Here is an 11,956-nt window from a genome sequence, read left to right on the forward strand (position 1 = left end):
AAGTAGAAGTTCACAACAATGACAGTTTGAAAATTTTAAAATTCAGACGAAAGAGTTTGCTAACACAACAATCACAAAGTTATAGCAACAACAGGTTCTTCATTACATACTTTAAGGTAGAATTTCACAGAAATTGCCCTACCCTCAGCGAATATATCTTCCTCCTCGTTGATTGTGGTAGAAATTCTGACCGTTTTGAATGTCTCAGCAGCAAAGTTGCGAAGTTCCCGAGCGAGCAGTTGAGCAACTTTTGCTTCAATGTACGGCCGTAGGAAGTCGATTATATAGTCGTAGACGAAACCACTGAAGCTCGCATTGTTCAGAAGCAGTCGTATTCTGGAGAGCTGCATCCCGTAGACCTGAAGACGAAGATGGTTTGGTGACGGTCTGGAAATACAAGCTGCTAAGTTTAAGTAGTACATTTCACTAATATTGTAAAGGGTATATAGGAAGTAAGTACACCAATGGCCTGATGAAATCAATGGCAGGGAAGGCTGACATAGAGGAACGTACTTGGATTAAGACAGTTGGGCTTGCATAGAAAGTACACAGATTTCAAAGAATGTGTGACTTCAGAGGTCACTGTCGAAATGTTACTGATGCCACCATCTAAACACCTACAAATGATCGTGCTTTTGATCTACAAGGAAAAACACGGCTGGGACCTACGAAAACACCTGGTATATGACTAGGTGCCCCATGAACTCATTGGACTCGAAATACCGCAGTGAATATATCAGTAAAATGAATTCATTCAGAAACTTCTTATTTTCGAACAGCATTTAGAAGTTCCCAAGCAGAATCGAGGGTATCAGCATCATCTTGTTAGCTCTAATACTACGTTGTTTAAATATTATGCGCAACATTAACTTTGTCGTTTGTTTTCTCATAATGACAACTTCTACGTTTTTCGCCTGAAATCTGCAATTTGAGTGGTTTTAAAGGCTGCATATACATCTTTTCTAGGTAAGTGATATATGTATTATATGGCACATTCTTTGTTAACCAAAGATCCACCCCAAACCACGGAGTCAAAGGGTCTGACAGTAGTTCATAAATAATAAGAATACTAACTTCTCATTGCAGCGCATTCAGAAAACACTGAGGGGTTCTTAGCTGCGAACATACAACCTAACGAATGGTACTTTAGCGTGTCAACAATTTTAATTTAGCATTACTTTGAGAAACACCCCGTGAAAATAAACGCCAGGCATGCACGGAATGTGCAACAGAGTGAGAGAAAGCAGGCAAGGCGGCCTTTCAGGGACTTTTGTGAACACTCGTTGGGAAACTGCCGCCACTTGCTGGGTACTCACTACGCCGTAAATATTGATAATTTTCGTTTAGTAGGCCACCATTCACTATGCCGTCTTTCGTCAATCTTCGGAGAAGAGTGCCATCCGCTACATATTCGCTAGGAAGATTGTGCATTTCATATTGCAGTTGCTAATGACGGTGAAGAATTATTCCTGAAGTGGGTATGCACTACAGTTAATAGCCTAACAAAAACTAGTTTTCTACTGGGTTGCAGCATTGGACGACGCACTCATTGCGTAGTTCACGTTGTTTGACGCCTGGTTATTCCTTTATGTTTCAAAACGCTTTATTTATCATATCAACAATTGCTTTCCTGATATAAAGCCTGCCTTAGGCCAGTTTATAAGCAAGTTCTGAGCACCGGCAGTGGCTCAGTGGCAGAGTATTGGAATTGTACGCAGCGGAGTCGACTTCGAATGCCACTGTGATTGTGTTCTTATTGCTTTTTATATACTCAGTTTTTCTTTTATTTTTTTGCAATACTGGTTACGGACACCGGCAATGGCGGTGGACAAGTACAGCGCTGTGCGTGACCTGTGTTCTCATCAGATAACAGCTTTCACTGTAATAAGTAAGCGTTTAGCTAGAAATCAACGCCGTGTGTCATCAGTTATTAATGAGAGGCCGTGTGTGTAGGTTTTCGTTTTTAAAGATGTTGTTTGAACAAATCGTTTTTTTTTCGGCCTTAGAGCTTCCAGGACTTGCACAAGAAAAATTGTAGTCTTTCACGGTGCAACTGCAGAAAAAAATACAGCTTCAGATAGAATTTCGTTGCGCTGAACGGTGTAACAGAAATAAAAAAAATTGACTAATAAAATATAAAAGTTATTAGTAGAATAGAGACAAATGCATGTTTTTAATGCTTTCTATTCACATGAAAACGGCTGCTGTAGTTAAAATAAGAACTCTTTTATGAAAGTGATCCGCAATTTACCACAATAAACTTGTTATTTTCTATCTGTTTATACACCTTATATTATCATTTTATTATGATTTATTCACTCTATCTCGTATTCTGAGGTGTTCCCTGAAAAGCCCTAGGAAATTCAAGCAAATATGACACTGCTGATATTCCAAAGGACAAGAGACTTGCAAGAGCGGCCCTACGCTGCTAATAACGCCGCAAACCCCACAAGGCTGCCGCTCTGCGCTGTGACGCTTTGTGTGTGCGGGAATCCTCCCCATCTCTTTCTTTACCTTTTGTTCAACCTCCCCGTTACTTTCACCCGTGAATGGTAGCATACCGGTAATGCCTAACTGGTAAAAATCCCTGCCTTTCGCCTAAGCTATTCAGTAAGCCATTATTTTAACTTTGAACTGGTACTTTCTGCTTTGCATTTGTGTTCTTCTGAATTACTTATTTATAATATTATTTTTATTTGCAAATTAGCCAAGGAAAAATTTATAGCGTGAGAGCTGGAAATAACAATGCACATTGATTTTGAACGTCAAGGCACTGTGGCAAAATGACGTACACATCTAGACTTTATTTTAGAGTTGATGAAAAAGTTAGCTTGACTGACCAATGTGACGATATTTGTTTCTGCGTCTTTGACCATTGAGTGTATGATATTTCGCGACGGTCAGCACAAGACACTGCAATTCAAGTGCGTCAACATGAATAATCTAGCTATTGTCTATCTTCGTTGCCCTACTTAATGAGAGGAAATTATGACTGACGCACCACGATGTCACACTGTCATCACATAAAATTAAGTGATTTCTTTTCTGAAAAAGGTACAGTAGCTCAGTTTTATAGCTGAGTAAGTACTGTAGGAATATAAGATAACGCATAGGTCTTTTTAAGATTGAAGGGTTTCGAAAAAATGCATATTAGTAAACTTCAGCTATTCCTGATCGCGACCTTTCTAAGGGAATCTTTGGAATAAGTCTGATTGACTAGTATGAATGATTGATTTGTGGGGTTTAACGTCCCGAAACCACCATATGGTTATGAGAGATGGCGTAGTAGAGGGCTTCAAAAATTTCGGCCACCTGGGGTTCTTTAACGTGCACCCAAATCTGAGCACCCGGGCATACAGCTCTTTCGCCTCCATAAAAATGCAGCCGCCGCTGCTGCGATTTGATGCCGTGACTGGCGGGTCAGCAGCCGAGTACCTTAGCCAGTAGACCACCGTGGTGGGGCGAGGAATAAGTAAGAAGCTTAGTGAACATAAATAAAACATTGCGAACGCACCTAAAATAAGGGTTTGCGATGATTAGTTAACTGGGACGCGGCTGTTTTTATCCAGTGCTGTGCTTTTTCACTGATTACATTTACATGGAGCATACATGAGCAGTAAATTGTGTTATTCGAGTCCAAGATTATTCTACTCGACCTCTCGGTGTGCATGCATTACTTGAGCAGCGCATCATAATAGTAGATTGCGAAAATAGCCGAAATGATGTCTTGTGAATGGACAGGGCGTTGTCTTTAAACACAGGGAAGATTTATTTGAGCGTCGACAACAACTTTGTGCACGCAGGCTGTTTTACGAAATGCCTGGCAGGCTGTTTCCGCAGAGCTGCTGCGGGCGCTGAACGTAAATATATTCAGCTACAACTTTCTGTGGCAGCACAGCCAAAGCTACGTGGGCGGAGCTTCTGCACCTGTGTTACTACGCGAAGCAGTCTGTTTTCGCATCATTTTGGTTTCAGTTTCGCAAGCGCATCTAACATGTATTTTTTTCGCACGACCACTATGCTATAAATCTTGCATTTATACCGGAGACCAGAAATAAAATGTTCATTTCTAAAGGAAAAAAATACGAAGCTTCTTTGGAGTGTTCATATTTATTTCAGAAGAAAAAAAGGTACCGTATAGCAGGTACTGGATGCCTGGAACAGCGCAAAGCCAAGAAATCACTTTCTGAATTTGAGTGCATGCTTAATCGGCATCATTCTTTACCTTTTTTTTACAGACGCAAAAACTTTCTGCAGACGCTCATGTTATTTTTTGCGGCGTCAATGGGAAGCCGAAATTGGGCACTGATCAGTCATGAGCGAGCATAAGACGTTAGTAAATCTAAATGAATAGAACGCAATCTTTACTCGGCCTAAAATACTGGTATTGCACAGTCAACAGAGTAATATACACGAGCGCGTCTCTTTCCCATGAAAAACGGGGGGAACGACTCTCTCCGTAGGCGCAGACGGGAGTGCTGCTACAGTACCCAAAATTCAGCGTTCTCGTATATAAAATTTAGCATTCATAGACCACGTGCAGAAACGCAGTAAAAAGGACGTGCGTGGGCTTCGTAGCCTTGGCTGTGCTGCCACTGAAAGTTTTCGCCGAATATAGTCTATTACACAGCTTTTGAATAGGAAACGCAAAACACAGGGTCCCGAAGCTCCTTTTGTGAGAAGCAGAGTAGGGTTAAACGCAAGTGGCGACAGGTTAACGTGCGTTTGCTACACGTGAAAAAATTAAACGTTATGCAAGACGCAGGTGGCACTGCGTTGTGGCCATCACTGGGTTTGCCTAGGCTCGCTGGCAGCCCACGATATCTTGGTGACAGACACTAGCTTTAGATGTTAGGGCTGAAGCTTTACAGGCCGAGGGTCATTACCTCCTCTGTAGTAGTAGTCATAGAGTTTCTTAAAGTTAGCTAGAGGGACTCTGGCGCTGCGATCATTCAGTGACCATTGGAATGATGAATTTTTCTAGCCTTCATACTTGTGGGCAGCGAATCACACTTGTGGCTTGGTTGCTTGCTGTGCTTCTGTTTCGTTTCGAAGAAATGAACGAACGCTTTTGAACGTTGTGATCCGATTTAAAAAGGTAAGCCTAAAAGAATAAGGTGGAGTAGCGCGAACGCTGAACACTTGCTGGTTTTCGTTTTGTGGGCAGACAGCTCCAAGACACACGAGCACACACGGAGCCAAAGGTATGAAAATCAGACAAATCCGTGTACAACGCTCATGAATGCCATGCTCGTTGAAGCAGTGTGCGTTGCAGCTTCCTTAGACACTAGCGCCAGAGTTTCCTCTAGTGCATATTTAGCAAACTCTACGGTAGTAGTTGTAGTAGTAGTAATATGTAGCCACCTCTAGTTTAGAAGATGCTAAATATATGGCGTTGTGTGTCTATCCTTGCTATCGGTTAAGAAGAAGGTGAAGGAAGTTGAGACCGATATGTGGAGAATCGACATGATAAAAAGTCCGCACTAGAGATCTATCGAACTTTTAAGCAGAAAATCGCCAAGGAAAGAGTATATTATAATACTCTGGGTTGTTCTCTTCTGTTTCAGGCCAAGACTGGAGTATTGCGAACCAAGACATATCGGGCCAAATACGAAAGGGTAGACATGGTATGCAGTGCGTGTGAAGAGGCAGAGGAAACTGCCGAACACTTGACAATGTTCTGTGAAGAGATTCAGGATGATGGCGCAGATTTTCTCAAAGCACTGGGGTATAGTGACAGGGAGGGCAAAATAGACTTTAAGCGGTTAGAATTAACTTGAAGGAGGTTATCTGATTGGTGGCTAAAATCAAGACACAAGTGAAAATTAAACCCTTCTCTGCAAAGTACGAGTCCTCAGCCTCACTATTTAAATGAAAAAAATAAATTTAGCTTTTGGTTCATCAAGTATTATGGCTTGGTGGCACTAGCCACCGCCCGATCTAAAGGGTACAGTCATATCAATCCATCAATCCAAGTGAATAACATTACTTGAAAGCGTCAGAGGTTCGCACAGCATATCGACAGAGTGAATGACGATGCGTAGTGCGAAGCGTCCATCCGCCCATCCGTCTGTCCAATCGCCAGTTTGTCTATTCATTCGTATTTTCATTGGTCCATCCGTCTGTCCATTCATTTGTGAGGGTGTCCGTCTGTTTTTCCGTACATACTTCCATGCGTCCGTCTGTCCGTGCTTCTGTATCTTCGTCCGTTTGTCTCTCCGTCCATGCCTCCATCTGTCCGTGCGTGCGTCCATATGTAATCCCATCCTTCCTTTTGTGAGTCCATCTGTGCTTCTGTCCGTCCGTTCTTCTGTCTGTCAGTGATTCCACCCGTCCGTGCTCTTGTTCATCCGTCCTTCCGAACGCAAGAATGATGGACACGCGGACGGCCAGATGGACAGACGCTTCGGCTCACTGATCAGCATTTACTATATCGATATGCTGCGATTTTTGGGGTTGTTTTAGGAGAACGTGTTTGCTAGGGTGTGACAGTGAAATCGCTCGTGTCTATGGCCCCTGAAAGTGTGATGAAAAGCTGGCATAATTCATAGGTTTTTAAGGCCATTCAGGCCCCAATTCTAAAACACTCTGCTGTGTTGTTTCATCACGGTCTTGGTTTGGGTGAAAACTCAAACTTGAAATGCTCTCTGCAAAACTGAAAGGAAGTGCTAACAGCACACGAATTCTGAAAACTGGCTGACTTTAGTGTATTCACATATATGTGAAGTATTTTCGACCTGTTTACACTCTTGAGTACTCAGAGATTGACAATAGAATGGCATACGTGTGCAAAATGTACGTTTCACGAAGCCATGAAGCTGTAATTTCTCGTAGATAAGACGCAATTTCAGGTAATGGCTTGAGGTGCTTTTGCGCGATCCGACGCGATTGCCTTTAGTAGGCATTCGGTTTTCTGTAAGACAAAGCTGTATTTCTGCGCAAAAAATTAGCTCACCTTCAAAAACAAACTGTGCATTGGCCTGTACAAATAGTTCGAAATAGTTCGACGATTTGAAAAGCAAGAACTGAACTATATAGATCAGTCACTATCTTCACAGGTAGGAACATGAACCAGAGCATCGAATTGAAAGGAGGGCGTTTATGTTTCTCTCTAATACCTGTAGGAAGGAAATAAATGAGCAACATTCTTGCCAAAACGTTTTTACAAACTCAAGGTTTATGCAACTCTAGCATATAAAAATGTTTATAAATGATTCAACGTAAGACAATGTACTTACTCTTCTGCGCTAAGCGAAGCCCGAAAGTTGGGCACACGTACGGCTACATCGAGACTGTGTCGCAGGAACGACGAATTGAACCTTGCTGTGCAAGTGACTTCTACGGGTCCTCCTTCGATATGTAAATTAAGCTTGGATCCGTATTTGTCAGCAGTGATATAACCATGGCCGTTTCTCCTGATGGTGTTCAGTCCCCGAAGTCGAGCATTAGCTAAGCCTATGCTAAAGCCATACTCATCTGGTGCACTGTTCATGGAATCCGGAAGTGGTAACTCTAGAAGTTGGTTTGATAAGACCAGTTTTCTTATAGCTTTGTCGACGAGCAAATCTTGTGGTAGGCAGGAGTCTGCAATAGTATTAAAGCAGAAAACGTAATTTCAAAGGTTTGTTCTTGGTGTGGGTGTGTTCATATACTTATTAATAAGATTGGTGCCACAAAAGCTCTTGCTTTGGTGACATGCGTCTATTTTAGATTTTTTTTTCAAATTTATGAAATGGTGGGGAAATCAGGGTGAACAGCGGAAGTGCCTCAGACAGGCAGGCCGTGGTTTCGATAGGAGGACCTATTTTTGTCAAAGGCGCCTTGTCATTCTTGGCATGTTTTGAGGGGATCAGTAGTGACGTTATCTCCTGGTCATGTCGTGTGTCTCTGTAGGTAATCACCGTCTGATAACAAATCTTGTAAAGGAGAAGAGTGCAGCGCTCGCTCTACTTCAAGTTAGGTTGCAATGATACACATTGTCCCCTTTAGGAAGTTTTGGTGAAGGAGGAGCAAAAAAAGTGAATAAGAAGGAGTGAAAAAAGGGGGCATGGAAATGCAATTTAGGAGCGATGTGCTACAAAGCGGTGGCCACTGCAGACCTGAATGAAGGATAGAGCGTGAAATACTTCAAACCCAGCAGATGGGCGCCACGTCTAGCCATCGTAAAGGTTGTTCACGTTAGCAACGTACGCCTATTTCCAAACACCTATGAATGGGAAGAACAGCAAGGAAGAAGTTACAAAAAGTAGAAGAAGCAGGGTGTACACCTAATAAAAGACAAGATGTCGACTGTAAGCGATACCGGATGTGGTCGGAAAAGCACGTGTCTAATAGGAAAGGTCAATGCCAAAGAAAGAGTGTTTTAAGTGTTCCCGTAGGTAGGCTGTCAGTGAATTCGCCTCGAGAAATTGGCGACTTATTGGATAAGAAAAAAAATGAATAATGCGTAGAAAATGAATGCGTAGAGAACGGGAACAACAAGGAGAGGAAAAGAAAAAAAAACAAAGGAAGGGAAGAAAAAGAAAAGAAACGGTGGCGCAGGAGAAATTGAGGTGTTGGTTTACACAGACGGAAAAAACTTGCAGATAACTTTCCGAATTGGCAATGACCTTGACGATGCGTGGTAGAAGTGGATTTAGAAGCTAGTAAAAAGAAAAGGAAGCAGTAGTTTGAAAACTCTAGAAAATAAAGTTTTTAAAGTGATAGACCTTCAAACTTAAACTAAAAAAATTAAAAAGAGGGCAATTATAGTATAACTTGTAGGCTAGGAGCGATTCTATGTAACTCCGGTTTTGTCTATTTGAAGGCTGAACGTATTTTATGTCTGTAAATATTGCTGCAATAACGCTATGGCTTATTGTGATTCCAAATTTTCACATGCTACATTGATTCCTCATGGGTGTAGGGAGTCGAATTCGTGTATAAAATATGATTCAGTGTATTTTATCTCTCGCGTTAACCTGAATTTTGTTTCTAGAACGCAAAGCTTGGCTTGGTCAAAATTGTGGTCTTGTTGCTTTACGTGACCGGCTTATGTTTTTTGTTTCTGGTGTTTTGTGTTTGCACGGTGGCTGTTCAGCCTTACGTGAGTTGGCTGCCCAGTTTCGCCTAGATATTGTTTCCTACAAGTGGTACACTTAGGGATAGGTTGTTTTAAGTGCATGTGAAGTTTGATGTAACCTTGTGAATGTGACCGGATGCTGTGCTTTTTGCGCTGATAGCAGGCTGCATATGTTTGCAGGTGAAAAATCTGGAGTGGCCACAATGACCAGACGTTGTCCTAGTCTTTGCTTTCAGTTTAGCGTGAACAAGCATGTCTTAGTGTTGCGTATGTAGGCAAATTTAGGTGGTTCGGGAAATATTTTCTTAACCTTCTGGTTGGTTGTTATAATTGGATAGTACTTTATGAGGATGATGTGTGCGTTAGGAAGAGCCTTAGAAAACTTTGTAGTGGAAGGAGACGTTGTTGTTGTGATTTTTGAGTGCTTCATGGTGGTCCAGTTCCAGTGCGTTCATATAGGCTTTGCCAAGAAATGGGTTATGATGGTTTCTGTCTGATAGTGTTCCTTTTAGGGTGGTAAGTTTGTTTACATAATCCTCACTTTCTATGCATATGCGGCGTAATGTTGCTGCCTAACCCTTAAAAAGCCCTTTTCACAGTGTCTTGGGCGGTGGCTTGTATAATTCAGGTAGTCTTGTTTGCCAAATGATTTTTTATACAGAGTTGTCTTCATTACGCCACTTTCTAGATATATGGTCGGGTATAGAAAGTACATGCGCAGAGCTGAGGTATCAGAGGTAAACTGTATGGTTGTGTGAAACGACTTTAAGAACGAAGTGAATTTAGCTAGAAGAATTAAAGTACAAAAACCTGAAAATGGTTGGGCCAAAAGCGTTTTGAAAAATTGTAGTTCCCTATATTTCTGCACCCTCTCGCACAAACACTATTGCGACAGCTTTGAGGAGAAATTGGCGCTAGTGTAGATGTATTTGTGCAGGAAACGACAACAATAATAACCCAGGATAAGCAATGATCACAAGTCAGCCTTGCTACTCCCGTCAAGCACTGTTGTTGTTTCTATTTTTTTTTTTGGCTATCTTTCTCACTCCAAAATTTTTTTTGGCTATCTTTTTTTGGCTATCTTTCGCACATAATGTACCAAAAAACCGTGCTCACAAGAGCAACAACAAGAACCTTGCCATATAACAGAATGCTACTTGTGTGCCACTTGATGAATGACTGAAGTTTACACAGAGAGATGTCTACTATTTTGCATTGGAAATGAAACACAAATAATCTTCTATGATTAAGTGTTAGCTTGTTACCACTTCGCAAATACCCTTGAAGACTTCCATGCCTAAGCTTTATGACTTCAAGAGACCAAGCAGTAGATAACATCATGATCGTAATCGTTTCAACTTCCTTTCTTTCGATTAACTTGCCATCAAAAAAACATAATTTCACTAATCAGTTGATTAATCGACGAACACTTGTTGGAATTGTCCAATCGGAAAATAGATGGAATTACACAAAGCACATTTGCATTGCAATATTGATGTCAGAACGATTGCACTAATATCGTCAATATGCAATTCCTGATAGATATATTCAAACTCTTCCAGCAAATGACAAATGCTAAAAAAAGAGCTCCCGACAACTGTGCTGTGATTTGAAATCTGTTTGCAATTGGTTTCGCGCAGGAGTTATTCTGGCTAAGGTTATTACAAGCATTACGCGAAAGATGTATTGTCACCGGGTAAGCAACCGTAATACAGGATGCCGATAAGTAGAACTGGAGCAAAACAATGTACAATGAAAGAAATGCGAAACTAAGTTTTTAAGTTTATGTGAGAGCTTTTTTTATTAGCTCATACCACAAGTTCTTTTTTACTGCTAAAAAGAAAACATTGGTGCCGTCTACTCCATTGCTTGCGGAAGGGTGCGCACGTATCGCAGGAAGAAAAGATATGTTATTCCGGAAAAAAAGTGACACACAGGTAGTTCCCAATAAAAGAATGCCGCCACATCTGCGCAGCGAGATGCTTATACACAACTACAAAAAACACAAGTAGGCACAAAAACGAGGAGTGTTATCAGGTGAAGTTCTGATTTGGTAAGTTATACTAGAACATAGGCTATAGTAGTTAGGGCTGACGGCACGAAGCACGCTTACACATTGTTTACCTAAATTGATGCTATACATATTGTTTACCTAAAATGATGCTATAAGGTATTCTTCACAGATATTCAAGCATGTTTTGCATGACTTACCACTTCTGGCTATTGACGCATGAACAATACACAAAAACAATATCTTCAACAGCATTGTGACTACATGTGTGCGGGACAAGTCACCATTGCAATATTCACTGTCCGTACGAGGGAGCACGTAGGCGAGACATCCAGGGGAAGACCGATGGAACCGAGAGCCACAACGAGATATCTTGAAATCTTTCTGGAGCACTCGTGATAGCAGAGATGGTGAAAGCGTTCTCGCATTCTCATGTTTTTCCACTCAACTCCTAAGCCATGACATAAGATGTCGTATTATTATTTGTTTTGATTTTTCTGTGTGTTTTGCATTGCACGTCAGACACACTGCAGCTCTAAAAGCATTTTATTTTCTGGGAATAACAATTAAATGTAGTCGTCACTCCCCCTATACATAAATGTGTAAATGTTACGTTGTACTCCTGGGAAATGGTCATTGTTCATGATGCTTCAAAATTAATGTGCACTTTCAGCGTTGTTATGGTTATCATTAGGTGCAATTCGGTATCCTGATATTGTTCGTATTACAAAAAAGTGGACACACCCACAATGTGTTAATAAGGGTGAACTTGTGCCCAGAAAAATAGGTACAGTACAATAAGTGTCCGCTAAAGCGTTACGCACACGAGTCCTTTTCTGAACAACCCCAGGTCAGTTTCTCGGATCGTGCCCGTGCACGAGAGG

General features: G+C 41.4%; 1 long non-coding RNA gene across 1 annotated transcript; it reads right to left on the reverse strand.

The window, feature by feature from the left end:
- Nucleotides 1-267: 267 nt before the first annotated feature.
- LOC142799547 (uncharacterized) lies at nt 268-11,399 on the reverse strand. Its single transcript, XR_012893915.1, has 3 exons — nt 11,273-11,399; nt 7,239-7,584; nt 268-387 (listed from the first exon to the last, which is right to left on the reverse strand). It is a non-coding gene; the product is annotated as an uncharacterized LOC142799547 (long non-coding RNA).
- Nucleotides 11,400-11,956: the final 557 nt, after the last annotated feature.

The sequence above is a fragment of the Rhipicephalus microplus genome, chromosome 1 (genome assembly GCF_043290135.1).
Source record: "Rhipicephalus microplus isolate Deutch F79 chromosome 1, USDA_Rmic, whole genome shotgun sequence".
Taxonomy (NCBI): domain Eukaryota; kingdom Metazoa; phylum Arthropoda; class Arachnida; order Ixodida; family Ixodidae; genus Rhipicephalus; species Rhipicephalus microplus.